The sequence below is a fragment of the Lepisma saccharinum genome, chromosome 1, assembly GCF_977018435.1.
Source record: "Lepisma saccharinum chromosome 1, izLepSacc3.1, whole genome shotgun sequence".
In the NCBI taxonomy this organism is placed as follows: domain Eukaryota; kingdom Metazoa; phylum Arthropoda; class Insecta; order Zygentoma; family Lepismatidae; genus Lepisma; species Lepisma saccharinum.
This window is the reverse complement of record NC_139229.1, coordinates 53,512,104-53,532,116: the sequence shown is the minus strand read 5'-3', so window position 1 is coordinate 53,532,116 and position 20,013 is coordinate 53,512,104. Positions and strand designations below refer to the sequence as shown.

General features: G+C 40.8%; 1 protein-coding gene across 3 annotated transcripts in view; it reads right to left on the bottom strand.

The window, feature by feature from the left end:
• Positions 1-20,013, bottom strand: part of LOC145995247 (protein Wnt-5b-like) — a 966,808-nt gene that overhangs the window by 451,960 nt on the left and 494,835 nt on the right. The window contains exon 2 of one of the 3 annotated variants that reach the window (XM_083131834.1): positions 9,656-9,721. The exons of the other annotated variants lie outside the window; for them this stretch is intronic. The gene's annotated coding sequence lies outside the window, so the exon portion shown is untranslated. The remainder of the gene's footprint in view (positions 1-9,655; positions 9,722-20,013) is intronic. 3 annotated transcript variants of the gene reach the window in all.

The following is a 20,013-nucleotide window of genomic DNA, read 5'->3' as shown; positions in this document are numbered from 1 at the left end:
AATTTTTATAACATAGACTGAATAGTTTAGTGCTTAAAAGGTATGTGTTGACAGGGGCGACACATAGCGTTCCCCAAAAAGAAAAACAAAAATAAATACAAGTTAACGTTATTTAATTTTTGTTTTTTAAACACCTCAACGCAAACAACTGTCAAATTAGTCTTGGATCTGTAACGACCCTGCTTGGTCGCCATTTAATTATTATTAGACCTTGCGTGGTCACTATATTCTTTTTAATCTGATGAAAGAGTTAAGCGGAATGTCCCTGCGAGGCGTACGCTTTTAGTTTAAATGTATTCAGTAAACGTTAACGGTTCCACCTCTACGTTTACTAGCTTCACTCATTATTAGACCCTGCGTGGTCGCTATATTCTTTTTAATGTTATCAATTATTTTCATTTACATTGTTCAACGTGTTGTTTAGAATAGCAGAGTCCTGCGAGGCTCATTATTAATTGTATTGTCTGAATGCACACAGTTTTAGTTTATATTGTCACATGCATCTAGTGATTTTCCCACTAGTGATTTCTCAATGTCAAAACCTTGATATTCCTCAGTACGAAGTTTGCAATATGTAAAAAATGAGTTAGCAACGCGTACTTGTAGTTAAAATTTTCACCACCCATGCGCCACCGCGAGTATAAAACCCAGCGCAGCGAGATCGGAGCTCCCTCTGTCCGAAGGGACCTGGAGTGGAAACTCACGGTGCCCAACGAAGCTCCAGACCATCGAACGTCGAGATCGCCGCGGCATAGACACGCGTTCGCGCGATATCAGTGAGGAACTTCAACCTACCCGACCCCGTCCAGGGAAATAATGGAAGACGTTCAACAACCCAATCATCCGATAGGCCAACGAGCTCAACCATTCAGGGGGGACAATTCGTGTTCCCAATTCCTCCCTCTGATAGGCTATCGAGGCAACCAATGATAGATACAGAACGCCTTAGCGATTCTGAAATGAACAATATCGACAACCGGGAACCTCAGGGCACTGCATCGGAGTACGGTTACACATCAGATTCTGTTGTAAATGAAGAGAGAAGAGTATCCGCTCACACGGGAGCCATCCCCAAATCGCAAGGAGGGAAAATGCGCCCACCACGACGAGTATATTCCAGATCATCCGAAAAGTTATTTATGAAGCCAACGGATAGAAGAGAACGTTATATGCAATCCACACAAAACAAGACCGTTGATCCCGATGGGTTTCAACTCGTACCTCCAAGAAATACAGTTCCGGCCAGTACTGTGACTGCTGATCCACCATCAACAATTGAAACATCAAATAGATATGATGCGTTCACATCAGACCAACCGGAATTACCACCTGAAAATATGCTGATTCAAACAGAGGGAGAAAATGAAATACCTTCCGTTTCCACACCAAAACCTACCAGAGAGCCGTTGATTTATGTCTATCATCAACCGGCACCTCATAATTTTGTCATGAAAACTATCGAAACTACCAAGATTAACCCAAGGGTGCGATACACAATGGATAGTATACGTTTCCAATGTACTTCATCAAATGATTTCAACAAATTGAAAACATATCTTCAAACAAACAGAGAAAGATTCGCCATAGCTCCGAATCGTCAAAATCGTCCACTTCGGGTTGTCATTCGACATCTTCCTATAGATCTAGATACGAAGTTCATCATGTCGGAGCTCATTGATTATGGATTTGAAGTTATGACTGTTCACCAAATGAGCCAGCGTAACCCAAAAGGTCCCGGAAGGAAGAACATTAAACTATTACTGATTACTCTCAAGAGATCACCAGCAGCATCAACGATCTACGAATTGGAAAGTATTAACATCTATGGGATTGAGGTCGTAGAATATCTGCCCCCAACAGTCATACAATGCCATAAATACCAACGTCTAGGCCACACCCAGCAACAATGTTTTACCATACCACGCTGTGTTAAATGTGGTAAACCACATGAAGCATATAAATGTCAGAAGAAAAGGGATGATCCCCCCACGTGTGCGAACTGTGGGGGAGAACATCCCGCAAACTTTAGAGGCTGTCGGATCTTCACTGTAATAGATCAACAACAGAGAAAACCTCAGATGATAACTGCCAGTCAACCTGTCAGAACCAGCACTACAGCTCCAGCAGCTTCAGCTCCAGCTCCAGCTTCAACATCTATCAGGCCCACTGAAGCAGAACGTTATACATCTTATGCATACAGAGCTGACCCACAGTCACGAATGGGACAACGTCACCAACCTACAACAAATACTGGGCAAGGTGGCCAAGATCTTCAAATACTCCTGGATCTGGCTAGTACATGGAACTTTACCAAGATATGGCAACATGTATCCCGAGGACTACAAAAGATCTCCCAAGCAACCTCGGGAATGTCTATAATACCAATCATAATACAAATACTGATGGAAATGGAATCTGATGGCTGTTTTTAGTCGACATAATTTGCCTCAACATATCAATTTGCTGATATACAATGCCGATGGCATAGCAAATCAGACACCTGAACTCACTCATCTACTTTGCAATAAAAATATAGATATTGCACTAATTAACGAGACTCACCTCAACCCACATATGAAATGGACCATCTCTCGTTATAGAATTTTCCGTGAAGACCGACTCCAACAAAGAAAAGGCGGACATCTCATATTAACAAGACAAGGAATCAACGCGGCAAGAATAGCACTACCCACATTTACATCAATTGAGGCAATTGCAATTAAGGTGCATACTACTTCAGAAGATCTGATATTAGTTGCAGCGTATCGGTCTCCAGCTACAGTGCTGGATTATCAAGACGTACTACAATTGGACACACTGGGATCCAACGTTATTGTTGGAGGCGATCTTAATGCCAAGCATCCTATATGGCACTCCAGAATATCTAACCCGTCTGGAAATATTCTACTGCAAGCGCTGCCAGATACTGAATTTTCTATATCTGCTCCACTGGACCCTACTTTCTACCTTAGGGGTAGAGGAACACCTGATGTCTTAGACGTACTTTTGAACAAAGGAGTAGGCATTAGTACTGCACCATATGTTGAAGACGCTCTTACCTCGGATCATCTCCCTGTTATCGCAGCTATTGCCCAGGGCATCTACTATCATAGGTTCCAGGCACTACAGGAACCCAAAACAGATTGGAATGCTTTTCGCCGGCAATCACATATGAGACTGAACCTCCATCAATCAATGAATACGGCTGAGGAGATCGATGAAGCAGTAAACAACTTTACAGAGGTTATTAAAACATCTTGGAGCCGAACAACGATTACCATGTCTACTTTACCTACGCCAAACACTTCTCCAGTACTGGAAATTTTACTTTGTTTGACACGATGGGCCCGACGTCGCTGGTATAGAACTCAATCACCCCACCATCTTTACGAATGGAGGTTGCTTGCCAAAGAATTACATAATTTCCTAGTAAGAGAGCGGACCTCCCAATGGGATGAACGTCTACGAAAACTGGAACCACAAGATAGGCAATTTTGGAAGTTAGCGCGCACTCTCAATGCAAGAGATAAGCCAACGTTGAATTCCTTAAATTCTCCAGAAGGACCTATAGTGAATCCTCAGGAAATAGCGGAAACTCTTGCAGACCAATTCCAAACGCATTTCAAACTTAATGCAGAACTTAATGATCAAGAAACAGAACAAGAGGTTCAAAATATATCCGACCAACTTCTACAACTTCCATCGATTCTTGATACTCCACACGTAACACCTCGTGAAGTCCAAAGGCTGACAAAGAAGCTTAAACCGAAAGCAGTACCTGGCCTAGATGGTATTCCACCTGCGGCACTTCAGAATCTCACAAGAAAGGGGTTTGTGTATCTTGCCAAACTTTTTACTAACATTATACGACTGGGCTATTTTCCAACACAATGGAAAATGGCAAAGATCATAGCTATTCCAAAAATGGGAAAGAATCCGCACGAGAAGACAAACTATAGGCCTATAAGTCTATTATCTCATGTTAGTAAGCTTTTCGAAAGGGTGTTGTGCCAGCGTCTCACAGTTATTATAGACGAACGTCAGCTAATACCAAACCACCAATTTGGCTTTCGGAAAAATCACGGTACTACCGAACAACTTGTCAGAGTCGTTGACTATATTGCTGTTCATAACAACAGAAAGCATCGTGTCGCTGGTCTATTTCTGGACGTGCAGAAAGCATTTGATAGAGTATGGCACGGTGGACTAATGCTCAAATTACAACAACTTCCACTACCTCAGTGCTACTTAAAAGTTATGATGAATTATCTGCAAAACAGAAAGTTCATAGTAACTGTGCAAGGGTAGAAATCTACTCCCAGATCTATTGAAGCAGGGGTGCCTCAAGGCTCTGTCCTTTCCCCTACGTTATACTCATTATATACGGCAGACATTCCATATCCGAAAGAAGGATTACTAGCAACATATGCAGATGATACTGCATTGTTAGTACATGCAAAATTACTGTCCACTTGCAAAAAATGAATTAACAAGTATGTGCCAGAATTAATAAAATGGACTCAGAAATGGAAAATAAAAATAAATCCAACAAAAAGCAACACCATAGTTTTTGCATCGAGTGGAGCTAGGGAGAAAATCAAACTCCAAATATTCCAGACGCCAGTCCCTACGGTCAATAAGATAAAGTACCTAGGAATAAGCCTCGATACAAGACTGACTTTTGGCCCACATCTAGATGAGGTGGCAAGAAGGGCAAAACAAAGAACAGGATACCTCATGCCTCTACTAAGATGACCAGCGTTGTCAATTGAAACAAGACTCCATCTGTATCAAATGATGATTAGACCTATATTATTATATGCCGGCCCTACATGGTTACAGGCCGCTAAAACACATTTACAGAAATTGCAATATGTACAAAACAGAGCACTCAGATACATTGGACATTACCCGTTAGCGACACGTATACAACAAGTCCACGAAGACATGGACCAGCCCAGGATTGAAGATTTACTACATATTGCCCGGGATAACCTGTGGAGGCGGATTACGATGCATCCAAACCTATTAGTGCAAGCTATAGGTCAAATAAAACCCAGAGTAGAGAGGGTTTCACTTCCCCGTCCATGACTGTTTATATAAACCAGATAAATGAAATGACAATCAAGTTAATGTAATGATTGTGATTGTGAATGTTCATATATATGTAGTAGTGAGTAGATTTTGGGGATTTTCTGGGAACATTGTAAATTGTACTAACGCGACAGTTGCGTTAGTTTTTGTAAAATATTGATGTAAAGAAAAGTAATTATTGTAACAGTATTGTAAATTATTCTCGATTCCAGTTAATGTTAAATAAACAATATGCTGGGATACACAAATCCTGACGTCAAATCCAAAAAAAAAAAAAAATCAATCCAACCGGAGCTCAGTTGGCTCCCTCATGTCAACAGGCAAACATCCAGGGTTAACTGGCCTCCCAGCCTGAGAACTAGAAGCCATCCCAGAAAGAAGAAGAAGAGCCTAGCAGCAACCTACCTACCTGGTCCGCTCGCTTAGGCTGATAGGTGCCCAGGTTCAACCTGCCCGGCTTGTCTGGGAGCTCCCGGACCTTCCTTTCTAACCTGCCGTCCCTTCATAGGAGACACCGGTTGGCTTGCCAATTCCCAGCTAACGCCGGGGGTGTCGCGGCATCCTTTAATACTTTTACCCTGCGCCCGTTATTCGGGAGTACCGATTGGTTTCTGCCAATTCCCGGCTGTGGTTGGGGTACTACGCACAACCTACTCTCTTTTACAGGGGAACCCGTGACGTCAGCGGCGACCAAGGCCCTAAATAAAATTAGGTCCCCATACTCCCCCTGGCGCCTCACAGCGAGGAATAAATTGGATGTTCCCTGCCCCCCCTTATCTCTTCGAGACCAAAGGTGGTACAGGTAAAAGAACGTGCGTGGTACAGGTAAAAGCAGTGTGTGGTACAAGTAAATGCACGCGCGTAGTAAGGGTTTCAGGTAAAGACACGTGTGTAAGTGTGCAAACGGACACCCTTGTGTTGAGACTATAATAAACATATAAAAATATATATATATTAAGCTGGTATAGTCTTTCCTTACACCCAGCAAGCCCTGAGATATTTCTGAGTCCATGTTCTACGGCTGACAAAAAGTTAGCGCATATGGGTAGACTTTTGCCGTCCTCCTAAGTGAAGTGTTTAGAGTGTGGTAATTGTGTGTAGGTGGGACGTTGCAGATCAATGTTAGTTAAGAAAGAGTTCAACAAATTCTCACTGTTTGTGTTACCAAAAGCAGTTAATGTCCACATTTAGATTAAGAGTGATACTTTACACATTGATAATATCTAGATGGTTTGCTCTGCAACAACAAAACGTGGGTTTTTGCATGTTTTGGGCCAGGGGGTACCGTACACGCATGTCAAATATGTCGAATTTTTGTCTCCAAGAGATTAGGCTAATATCACAACCACTAACACATAACACTAACATCTCGTAATGCCACAGACAAATGTACGTACCATTCGACGTGCCTTGCCCTCAACTCACATTCCAAGATCAAACCACAGATGATGTGATATGCGATTGACCATTATTTGCAAACGCACATCTAGCGGAGTGCTTCCCGTGACGTCACGTTCGCCAGTTGCTTGAAACTTACCAGCGCCGTCTCCTGATTGATAGTTTGACACAGAAGTGAAAGCAGGCGCCTCCAAGCGGAGGATATGCGAACTTCTTGCAGACGCTTTTTTAAAAACGCATCAGTTTGCTGCCTGAAATCAATGTCTGCCTATTACCTTTGTCTGTGGTAAAACATTTTGCGATGCACCCTCCTGACGTATACAGGATTCCCCATGCCTCTTATACTGATGTCCTCCTGCGATACCAGCAAGACACCTTCGTCCTCGTCCTATCTTTTTACCTTTATTACTCAGGTATTCACTAATCTCTAGACTTCTTTGTGGGTCCTCCTTCATCAATTTCACCATGTCATCACTCATCCTCATCTCCGAGATTAGCGAAAAAGTGGCAGAAAAGTGACTTAAAATAAATCAATGAATTTTGAATCACCCGGTATATTGGTGAAATTGGCCAGATCTTTCCACATAAATAATCCTGACCTAAGACAGGCCCCACAACGCCTACGTGAATACCGAAAATCCTTGTTGTTCTAAGACAAAGACAAACGAATGGAAAGAAATGAAATGACCTAGGAACTAATTTTTATGGCGCAAGCTTCTCCCGTTACGCAGGCATTAATAGATAACGAGCCGATTAATAATGAGCCTGTTAAATCCGTTATCACTGACAAACACAAACACGAAAACGCCAGGAACATGCATCAAACTGGATCCAGAAAATAAGGAACGGTAATTTCGTTTGAGTTTTTGATTAATGAATGCCCATGAATGCCGGTAAAGAAAGACCAACTTCCGCCAATCGACGTGCATCTGCATCCAATTTTTCATCCATTGCCTGGCAACCTGCTGGTAACTTGTGTACTCAGTTAACCTTTGGTCATTAACATGAATTTGTTATTAACATATTTGTAAGGGAACGTAAGGTGTGGTGTTGTCATCCATTTTTATTGGCGACAGCCACTCAAAATTGGAACCACGTTGCAACGAGGGCTGAGCCGATACCACTTTGATCCGATATCCATAACGATACCGATACTCTCTCTCACCAATAACGATACCGATACCCATAACGATACCGATACTCTCACCGATACTCACCGATACCCATAACGATGCCGATACTCTCACAAATACCCATAACGATATCGATACTCTTGCCGATACAAACCGATAGCGATAAAGATACCGATACTCTCACCAATACCGACCGATACCCATATCGTCATGATACTCTCACCGATACCCATAACGATACCGATATTCTCATCGATACCCACCGGTACCCATAACGATACCGATACTCTCACCGATACCCACCGATACAGATAACGATGCCGATGCTTGAAAATTGTAACAATTTAAAGTTATTCAAAATATTGATTAATATTACTGAGTGAGTATTGCACTCCAATTATAAGCATCAATGAAGCAGAGTATTGTTTTAAAATATTCATAATTTACATCAAACTATAAAAAATCCTAAAAATTCAGTTTTTTCACATAATATTGGTACAAATGTCCAGATATTATAAGAATAATTACTGCATTTTCCGGCGTATAAGACGGACTTTCTTCCTTTAAAAATAGGTTTGAGGTAAATCAAGAAGACTTAGATGGGCAGGCCATGTTGCACGAATGGGAGAGGGAAGAGTTTCCAGGATTCTTGTTGGGAAACCTGATGGTAAGAGACCTTTCGAAATGCCGAGACGAAGATGGAGGGATAACGTTGAAATGGACCTAAAGGAAATCGGCAAGGATGGAAAAGATTGGATGGATCTTGCCCAGGATAGGGACAGATGGAAGGATTGTGTTGCTGCAGCCATAAACCTTCGGGTTTAAGAAGGCTAGAGAGTTAGTTAATATTCGTACAGAATCAATGAAAACTGCAAATTGAGCATATCTTCCAGGATAATAAAACTCCGCGAAAGTGTCGCTGTCGCGTGGCATATTTGCGCACCCCACGAACGATCAATATGCCGGAAAAATATCGGCGGGTATCGGTAAATAAATATCGAATCGATATCTTCCAATACCGATACATTGGTATCGGTATCGGCTCAGCATTCGTTGTAACACTAACGCCTTTTTTAATCGAATCCAAAACCAAAATATGGCATTCTGGCCGTCTGCATAATTATTTTTCAGGGAGAAAGAATTCAGAATATTTTCTTCCAAAAATGATGCTCCCTCCCCATAAACATGGCTAGAATTTGAAATTCTTAGGTTTCTACAATGAACCTACACTTGTGATTATCCTTCTTTACTTGTAATTTTACTTTCCTAGAGTAGTGGCATTGGTGTCTCCTGTCCCCTTTCTAGCTTCCCGTATGACGAGAAAAAGTTACTATGAGAGATAGGGTTAATTGATTGGTTGAAAATAAATTGTGGATGCGTTAACGCTTAGCCTATTTGCACCAATCACATTATACGGGACCAAGTCCCTACCAGATATGACGCTGAGGACTAAAATTTTATCTAGGTTAAAAGTTCAGGCTGTAACAGAGCAACGACAAAACCATTGATGTGCCGTACACTATAAGTTTAATTCTACATGCGTTGTCTACACGTAATCTATGCGTAGATTACATTGCGTTGTAGTTTAGTTTACATAGACTACGTAGACAATCTAAAGTACATTAAAATTAATTTTCAAGGCTTTCATGAAAGGAAAGTGACATTTTCAACTATATTTGTTCCTAACGTACTGACAAGAATCCTATTTACAACAACATTTCTCTTCTCTTCTCTCATTAACTAAGGAAGAAGATAAATCGTATGCAAGAATAACAATAGATGGCGGTCGTAAGGCAAAAGAAGTCTTTTTCCCCATAAAACAGTAGATTATTTCCTACGTTAAGTTTTTTTACTAGGTGCGAAAATGTTTAAAATTGCAAGGAAGAGTATGAAAGTTTCTTCTCACACATTAGCAACTAATAAGCAGTGTAATTTTGTTTTACTTCTACAGCGCCCTTTGCTAATTTCGCCATTTTGTTTACATATATTACATCAAAAAACAGCACAGCCCTACAGAGGATTATACTGACCTTAGCTGCAGACGTTAGACCCTCGTTGCCTGCAAGACTGCAGTTACTTGGGTGAGGATGTTGTGTCTGTGAGTGAGAGAAAGAAAAAGGTGAGAGACAAAGACTGGTAGAAAACCACAAAGCAAGGTAAGTATGTATGGTATGCGAGGACAGAGATAAACAGGAAAAGTGTTAGGGAGAGAGGGATGAAGGGGATATTGCAGGAACGTAGGAAGAGGGATAGAAAAACATACAGCACAATAAATATACAGAGTGATTCGTAATTCCCCCTAGAGCTTTCGAAGTTTATGGTACAAGGACTAAAAAACATACTGCAAAAAGGTGCATATCAGTATATAAAGAATCTCTCCAAGTTTGCGCTCAATTGTATATTTAGCCTTTAGGTTGCAATATAACCCAAGCACGGCGGACAGGTGAACACAAAGAGTTCTGCCTCTTGGAATTTGCTAAATGTGAGTCGGTTACTTGTGATGGTACAACGGAGATGTCGTACGAAATATGGAACAGAAGCACATACAGACAAGACAGATCGTGTGTGGTACAAGTTCAAAGAGACTAGCTGCCTGTGTTGTGTTCCTGGCAGGGCCGGATTAAGACGAAATTGTGTCTGATGCACTTACATACTGTGATTAATATATATATATATATATATTGTTTTTCTATTTTAATGTTTTTCTTGTTTTTTATGTTTTTATATTATTATTATTATTATTATTGTGATTATGATAATGTACCATGAAATGATTATGAGAGGTGCGCTACTGCTGCTTACTTATATTGCTGTTTATCGAGACTTAGCAAGCGCGAATTTTTCGATCGTGTCAGTGAAGTCAAGGCTGCGCAGCAATGCTCATACGCGCCAGCATGCTTAACCTTTCCTGCCGCATTGAAGACCGCAGCTCTGCTTTGACTATTCCCAACTTTAAGAAGCTCCGTTCGCCGGAGGCATTGGACACCATCATGCACAGATAGATGCGCAACTTAATCTCGCGACCATTGCCTCAAGGAAGGAACATTTCCCTTTAGCAGGGAAATTCGGACCGAATTTTAAGCGAAAAGGAAATTCGATGAAAAATACCACATTTTCAGGGAAATTTCAAGACATCTGACTCTATATTATTACAGTTCAAGTTAATTTCCAGTTTCATATCCACATTTTTTTATTTTACTTTATTTATTTATTTTACTGTTCCTTCTTATTTCTGCTCCTTTTAATATAAGCCTGTATCTATTTATATTTCTGTTAAGTTTATTACATGTCTATTTTCTGCATCTTCGGATAATAGCAACTATCAAGATTAACAATTTAATGGATTCTTTATCAGAATTCAAACCTGGGACATCTGGTCAAGAAGCGATGAAGTTGACATGTTTGTCAAAAATTTATTTGTTGAACGGTACATGGACTAAAGCAAATATTACTACCACTACTAATAATAATAATAATAATAATAATAATAATAATGACAATTTTTTTGTATTATTATGTTATTTGTTTAGTGAATTGAAAATTGTACAAAAGGGAAATTTTGACCCTTGGAAAGGGTAATTGTGCCCTCAGATTGTGGCAACGCTGGCGCATACAGTAAGTGGACGAGTTCAGTTTGCAAAATACAGGTGATGGTTCCAAGAGGAACGGAGAAGGGGGAACACGTTCCGTGAAAATCGTATTTGGATTCGTCCATTCGAGCTAGATATGTCTTCGGCGGTCGAACAGTAATTGTAATAATGCGAGAAGTAAAGGGAGATTGGGGGGGGTTCAAAGTAAAGGGTGTGCCACCCACCAAGGAATTAAGCAAAAAACTTATACTCAAGATATGATCTAAGTAAAATTTATTAATCAAATGTTAGAAATGTCGAGATAAAAATAAACGATCATAAACAATTTGAATTGTCATTTTCATTTTTCATCGCCTAATTTAGTCGTTATGACTGAAATCATTCCATAAATTTCCCTTCATCAAGACGGGTAATCTAGGTTGTAATAAAGGTAGAAAGTTTATTATGTATTTGAGTATATTAATCAACTGAAGTCTGGCAAATCTGAAAAAAGAACAGTCCTGCCATCTTTTAGATTCTTTCATCTGCTGTATCGGCTCGAAAGCTCTTCAAAGATCACTTCTGCTGCGATCACTGGCGTACGCAGGGGGGGAGCTGAGGACAGTCCCCTCCGAAATTTTAAGAAAATCAAAATTTTGAAATGAAAGCAGTAAAGAACTCGGGAGAAACCAAAGTGGTAAATGCAAACTTCCTTAAAATGATGCATGATAACCATTTTTGACTTTGAGAAACTTTTAAAACTAAGTTGTAAATTGTAATGACGATATATGTTACAGTGTTGCCCCTTTTGCCCTAGAATAAAGCTATGTACGAGGGTTATTTTTCTTTCAACCTCCGATGGCGCCGCCAGGTGGCACCGTGAAGAACTAGGAAGCGGGGCGTCAGACAGCGTGATTAGCGCCCCCCTTGCCACTACCACCACCACAGCCAAGGCCAACGCTTCAGTTGAAGCTGAGCGACGGGCAGGTAGAGATGTTTGCTACAATCGATTCTCCCGCCAAGTGCGAGGAGTGTTACTGGTTGACTTTATGGAGCCGGCGACCACAATCAATGCGGCTGCATACTGCGAAACATTGTGCAGATTACGCAGAGCCATCCAGAACAAACGGTAAGGCATGCTGTCTTCAGGCATTGTCTTGCTTCATGACAATACCCGACAACATGTTGCTGCGTCAACCCAAGACCTTCTTCAACGATTCCACCGGGAAGTGTTTGTTCACTCTCCCTACATCCCAGACCTGGCGCCGAGTGACTTCCACCTTTTTCCGGCCATGAAGAAGTGGTTAGGACGACGGCGCTTCCGCACCAGTGAGGAGCTTCGGGACACAGTGCAGACCTTGCTCAACAGACAGGCGGCACCTTTTTTGGCAGAGAGTATTGGAAAGCTGGTGCATCGGTACGATAAATATCTGAATCTTCTTGGTGATTACTTGAAAAGTAGATGATACGTGTACGTAACATTTGTCAATAACCCCATTTTGCTATTCACTGTGGTTTTGATTCCATGCCCTATCGGAGGCATGCTCCGAAAAAAATTCATTGTACTCCATTGAATGCGATAATAAAAATGTCAATAATAATAATAATAATGACGATGGAATTGGTGATAGAGCTGAAATTGGATATGCAATCAATCCCTTCTTTAACTAATAAAATATTAGGAAGGAGACAAATTACATTGTACTTGAAGAATGAATGACAATCGGTAAAGATTATTTCAATAATAATAATAATAATAATAATACAAAGATGAAAAGGAGAGAAGGAATAAGATTGATTGCCTACTGAAGTTGAGAGGTTTGAACTATACAGAAACGAAAAAAACACAATTTTAACTAAAGAATTTTTCAGCATGCAACACGAAACCAACACAACCGGCTGGTCCAGCTAATTAGGGTTTAATAACTCAAAGAAATATTCACATCTACAACGTAATATGTTACAAGATACCGTTCTCTCTCGTAGGAACGTGTGTGACGTGATTCGCCCACAACGGAACTTTCCTCCACCCCTTGAGAGCAGTTTGATGACGTAACTTAATCCGCAACATCATTATAAAAGATCATGTTGATGTTCTTTTTTTCTAATTCCATAAAGTTCTTTTGTCGGTGCTTCAAAAAAGCGCCGAGCATATAGAGATGAAGTACAACCCGGAAGATGGGGTTAATGTAATCAAGATCTCAACCTGCTCCTTTTCTCCGGTACATTAACAGACTCATTACAATGTAATGAGTTAATATTTTTAGTTACTTTGTGGCTTTTGGTGAAAGCTTGTTTCCGTTCTTTGTCTTCTCGCCTGTTTTTGGAGTTGTAGTGAAGAAGACGTCACACTGAGCATCTGGATAATTTCGATCTCAGGTGGCGGGCATGTTAAATTCAATTCTTAATAGGATAATTTTAAGTCTTTTAAAAATCTATTCTCATATTTTTAATCGATGGTGTAGTCGTAACGTGGTCGCCTTGTTATCAATGGGTTCTGGGTCCGATACTCGGTGTAGGCACATGGCACTGTGGATCGGATACCACTTTAAGCTGTAGGCTCAGTCCCGATTAGCCTCTTTGTGCAGAAAGTGGACTTAAAACAACAAATCAAATTATAATTTTAATCACATATATTAAGTCCTCAAAAATGTACAGCAATACGTAAACCGAATCTATATTCACTGCAGGGTGTCTCATAAGTAATAGTGCAAACTGACACAGGTGAAAGTACACGATAATGGAAGCAAAAAAGTCTCAGTAAACATGGGTCTGCAAACGAACCGTTTTCGAGATAATCGCGAATGTGTGATTACAAACCGCCAATGACTTCATTGTTTGTAAACGTCGTCCTAGTTGGTAAATGCTAATAATGTGTGCGAATGTGTGGTTAGAAGCCGTCACTGATTGCATTTTGTGAACACCGAGTGCTTTACTCCTTGCGCGTTCCGAGGTTTGCTCTTCGTTTACAAAACAGAACATTTCCGAGAGGTGGCGTTGTAATCAAACAGGATGGATACAATCAGTAGGCTACACAGTCTAATTGTACTGTGGGAGTCACGTCAGTTGTACTGTACTGCGTAGTGAAAATGGAACCTTACAATGGAACCAGATGCAAGGACGACAGTTTGAACATATCCTTTAACAGGTATGAGTGTACAGTAATTGTAACATGTAACATACTAACGTTTGTTAAAGTAAGTAGAATGTTCAATAAAAGCAATGAGATCTCCAATAACTTTTCTTACTGTATTATTAGCATTTACTTTACCAACTAGGACGACGTTTACAAACAATGAAGTCAGTGGCGGCTTGTAACCGCACATTCGCAATTATCTCGAAAACGGCTCCTTTGCAGACCATGTTTACCGAGACTTTTTTGCTTCTATTATCGTGTACTTTCACCTGTGTCAGTTTGCGCTATTGCTTTTGAGACACCCTGCATATTGCAATGTGAATTTACAAAAAAAAAGTTAATTGCAGTAAAATTCACAGTGAATAGATTAACATATAGCACACTAAACTATAAAACAACATGAAGTTTAGTCATGGGTGTACTTTCCGAGTGTCCCATAGTAAATTTATGAATATTATATCATCACTCATCCTCAAGAAGGCTCTCCCGGGTTCGAATCTCGGCCTGAACATGGATGTTCCTTGTGACTGTCCCTTTATCAATTTCATCATATCGTCACTCATCTTCATGCTTGAGATTAGCCAAAAGTGGCAGAAAAGCGAAGCTAAATAAAGAGAAAATAATCAAATTTTGAGAAGGCTTCCTCTCAAAATTCAACCTCCCTTCCACGTAGTCCACACCCTTCCTCCCTGTTAACTACAATGAGCTGTAGGCTAACGAGGCTCTGACGCCTGGACCCACAGTATAAACCCTCTGTGGTGCCTTGTGTTTGTTTCTAAAGAGCTCCTATGCAACCTCAGCTTTTGACCTACGTATGGATATTTTACTGTCAGATGAAAATAGTATAATTTTAGTTGTTATAGTCGAAGGGCTAATCGCTGTATTATGTGACGCGTGACTGCTACAAATAGCCAATGTGCTGACGTGCCCATCATTCTAAAAACGAATCAACAAAACCAGACAAATTTATGAGATTAGTATCACCGGGAACAGAAATGGGTTATAACTAGATCTCGGATTTTATGTTTTTAACCTATTTTTTCCTTTACAGGTATGTAAGAAATAATAAGTTACTGTATGTCAGCGTTTCGTTAAAAAACGCAACAACTGATGAAGTTTTATAATGCTTGAAAAAAGTATTTTGCTTGTTAGAACCTATTTTAGGACTATGCGCCTAAATCAAGCCTTTTAAAGGGTTTTTATATGTTTGTAAAGGTTTTACAGGATTTTTATGTCACACAGAGGCATTTGTTTGTTTGGTCACGCAAAAATTCAATGACGAACTTGTTTGAAACGTGTACTATCTGTCGATTTTCCTTCCTCCAAGTCCACGGTGATTTTTCAAAGCTATAAACAAAGCAAAATGTCTGGTGCCACTGTTACCTGTACAAACTTCTGATCTGCGTGGTCTTGCTTACCTTCACTTCACTTCGGTGCTTTCTGGCATTCACGCCTTACAAACTAACATTTCAGCATTGAAGTTTGCACCACTGACTGTTTTTGATAAAAACATTATTATCAGCATATAAGATGATCCTCACAGACAAAATTGCGGAGTTTCCCTTCCTCCAAGTCCACGGTGATTTTTCAAAGCTACACACATAACGTTATGCAAGATAGTGCGTATTTCAGGATGTAGGTGTCCCATTTTCATTGCCGGTGACTATACCTAATCAGCATTTTTCAGGAATTTTGAACTAAGTTTTTTGAACGTACTTCAAGATTTTTCGAGCCTAACTTAAGATTTTTAGGACCTATTTTAAGGTTTTTAGAGCCTATTTTAGGAACTTAAAAGCACACTTTTTAGAACCTAGAAATCCGAGGCTGGGCAGAATTGAGCTGGTGCCACATATGGAAAAAGCAAAGCGAGAGCGGGCCAAAACTCGTTGGTTCCCGCGCACTGTGTGGCAACGTCAACCGGGTTGCGTTGCCTAGTTCGAGCGTCAGGACACTTCTGTGTCATCCCTGACCTATCGAGCATATACTGTTAGTTTGTATGACATGGATTACAAAACCAACTCTACAACGAGATCTTTCATTATCTTAAAGCTTCGAACACACCGGGTTGTGCTCCGACGTGGCAACAGCGCGAACTTCTGCCACCCGCCTAATTTCATGGCTGTGCGTTTAGTGGACTAGGAGACTGGTGGAAAAGACATTCTATCCCGGCTGCAGGAATACTCTGTCTTGTTAAAGTCCTGGACCTTGGCGATAGCGTAGTGGTAACAATGAGTACCGAGTTCGATGCCCCGGTACAGGCTCACACTGGTTCGGACCCCACATTAAACTGTAGGTCGAGTCCCAATTAATCTTTCAAACAAACCTTATTCAGACTTTATTTTCACTGTTAGCGTTCGTCGGTAATATGAGAAAGAAGAGTCAAAAACAGGCGCGGTTTTCGCATTTTCTCCCCTTCGAGCGAGATTTTCTTCCAGTCTGGCTCCTACCTTTCCATCTTGATCCTCAAGAGATACAACAGACAGGCTGTCCTTGTAAATATAATAAAACATTAGTTTCTGCGTGAGTGTACAAGAAAGGCAGTACATAGAAGAAAGAGGGCTCCACTTTCACTTGAGGCGCAACCTGAGCTTGGAGAAAGACGTTCCGTCAGATCTGAAAGTCTGTAGATGTTCTGGCGGATCTTCTCAACTTCTTATCCCCACATGTTCTTGTTATGCTTTTTTTCATTTGGGGACAGGTCCTAGTCGAGCCAACAATTTCTCTTAAATTTCTGCACAGTAGATCTTCTGTGTGACCCGAATCATAAGGTTATATTCAAAATCCCGCTGGGAGATACTAAGTCATTTCTATTTTTGTAATTTCGCGTCGCTTTTCTGTCACATTAGCCAAGCGCGACGATGAGGATGAGTGATGATTTTTTTATGAAATTAATGAAGGGACAGTCACAAACACACCCTGCCGTGATTCGAACCCGGGAACTTTGTTAGCGAGATCGAAAGTCAACCACTTAACGCTCGACTGGGAGATACAGATTTTTTTTTCACCGTCGACGTTATCAAAGGCAAGAGATCCCGTAGTGGCAACACTGACAGAGGCGAAGTCAGGGCTGGCTCGGTGGCTCAGTTGGTAGAGCAATAGCATAGTATCCCAGGAGCTGAGAAGGAATCCTGGTCGAGCTTGACTTTTTCGCTTATATATGATCTGAGAGATATTTCAAATAATAACTTGATTCGGTAAAATATTCTCTATTGGACTAGCCATTGTACTGTATATTGCAACATGCTATGATATCATGTCTCGGGAATCTCTGGAGCAAGCGAACGAAAACAAGTATCTGCGCAAGTAGTGACTCGAGACGGCTCGACCAATGAACACGTAAGAACGGAAGCGAGTGCATGGAGAGGGGAAAACGTGCCTCCAGCTACCAGCCGTCTGCAGCAAAGCGCACTGCTTCGATCCACTCATCCTCACCTTCCTTACCGTTACGCGCGGCCATCCTCCACAGATTCCCGAGACAATAGTGTACAAAGAGATGCAAGGGTAAGTAAGATCAACACATGAACAAACTATACCGTGTGTTGAGGCAGTGTAATCAGCACCACGCTTCGTCCGTCCCCTCCCCAAAGTACCCAATTATCAGAGGCTGGGTGAATCACAGTGCCAAGGACGTTATTTCGGGGGGTAGAGACCCTACTAACATTAAATTATGAGAATATAATTGTTTAGCATTTCTTCCATATTTATTGTTTTTATTTATTGCTATTTATTCCCGCCGAACTTGTTGGAAGGCAAGGATTATATTTTGATCATAGGACTTTGAAGATTTATGTACACTAGTACTCCTGATAATATGCATAAAATATTATTCAACAACTTTACTTTTCGTCAATTGTAATAGGCAATTAAAAGTGATCATCGTCCAATTATTTGTCTACTTCAATTGGATATAACATCTTTTTATTCAATAAATATCCAATTCTTCATCTATTTGACAATAATTTCCTTGCCAGGGCATTTATTTTTATGCAAATTTTGGCGATCTTAACTACACGTAAGCTAGATAATGAATATATGCTGTTTTTATCTATTCTTTTACCATCTTTCTACCTAATGTATTGTAATAATAACAATACAATATTAATTAATTTACATATTTAATTAATATTTTTTTAAAATTTAATTTAATTATTCCAATTATATTATAATTAATATTGAGACACTTGGTCGTACCCCGCCCCCTGAAATGTATTTCTATATACGTGCCTGCCTAGAACCTTTCCTTGCAGGAACATTCCCACACCGGGAATCGAACCATAGTCTACCGCATGGACAGCAAATTGTTTGCTGGCGGCAGGCTAGTCTAGAGAGAGGGTGACAATTCCCTGCCCCCTTCTGGCGTCAAAACTGTCGTGTACTGAAAGGAAATGTTCACAAATCTACACGCGAGAATGCTAATTCATCGACAAGTTAATCCCTCACCGGCAATTCTCCAGGAACGCGCGCCTACCTGGGGCCTTTTTAAGCCACAAATGAAATATTACCGCTCCTGTTTCGCAGCAAAGATAAATGCCCCATCACCATCACTCCCGGAGCCAGCCTAATTCGAAAACCCTGCCATCTAGTGTGCCAAATTAACAGAAATTACATTAATTATCCAGAAATGAATTTTTCACTCTTTGGACCTGGACGCGTTCGCATAAATCTGAATTATCGCCCCCTCCCAGGGATGCTCATGAGATTAATCTCCGGGGCCGGCCACGGGAGAGCCACGTTACTCGACGGGGCCTAAAGCGCTGTAGACGATCGCCCTGGCGTTTGTGTGTTTACCGCACCTCTATCCGGCGTCACTGATTCATTCTGTAAATTGATTTTATTTTTAGTCCCAGAGCGCAATCTAGTAAAGCAGAAAGAAAAATGTTCGCTGTCAAAGGTATTTACCAGTGGATACTACATTGAGACTTGGTTTGCATGTTAGTATACAGGGTGTACACAGAGTTCCCTCCCCTTTTCACTGAATCATTGCGATACACCCCACGAGATTCTAACTTTCTCAAAAATTCTCTCTGAAAAAAATTATATTATAATCCACGCGTTTACTTCGTTAACGTCGAAGAACTGAAGGAAGCCGCCGCCACAAACGTGGGTGGTGATAAATAGCGGGCGAGTTGTTTTCCTCCAATCACACTCAACCTTCAGCCAATGGGCGCAGCTGTCATTCTGCTCGTCTACTCCACGTGGAGTCTGTCACATTTCTGCGGATACGCTGTTGCCGTACTTTGCAACTTCAATGTGGAGACCGTGGGAAGATGCTTGTGCGCGGAGGGACAAGGTGCCGTAGAGCAGATGTGGAGAGTAGATGTGGTAAAACTGTGCGTTGAATGTGATTGTTACAGCTGGTGGGCGCGCTCCGTGGACTTCAAAGCCAGCCTGTCGTTAACGTAGCTAGCTCGTCGACTATACATGTGCTAGGATTTGAAATGACCAAATAAAATGGCGACATCAGATGGGAAAGTCTAATTATGTACTTTCTGATGCGATGAGTTAAATATCACAGATTTTTCTCCACAAATAAGGGATTGAAAAGGTTCACTGGAGAAAAGACAGTATAAGACAGTCAATTTCCTTTGCCAACTATACTGTAAAAATCAAAATATTAAAGGATATTACATGGTAAATGTAATTTTACTGATACGGTTCTTAACAAATATATTCATGGTGCACA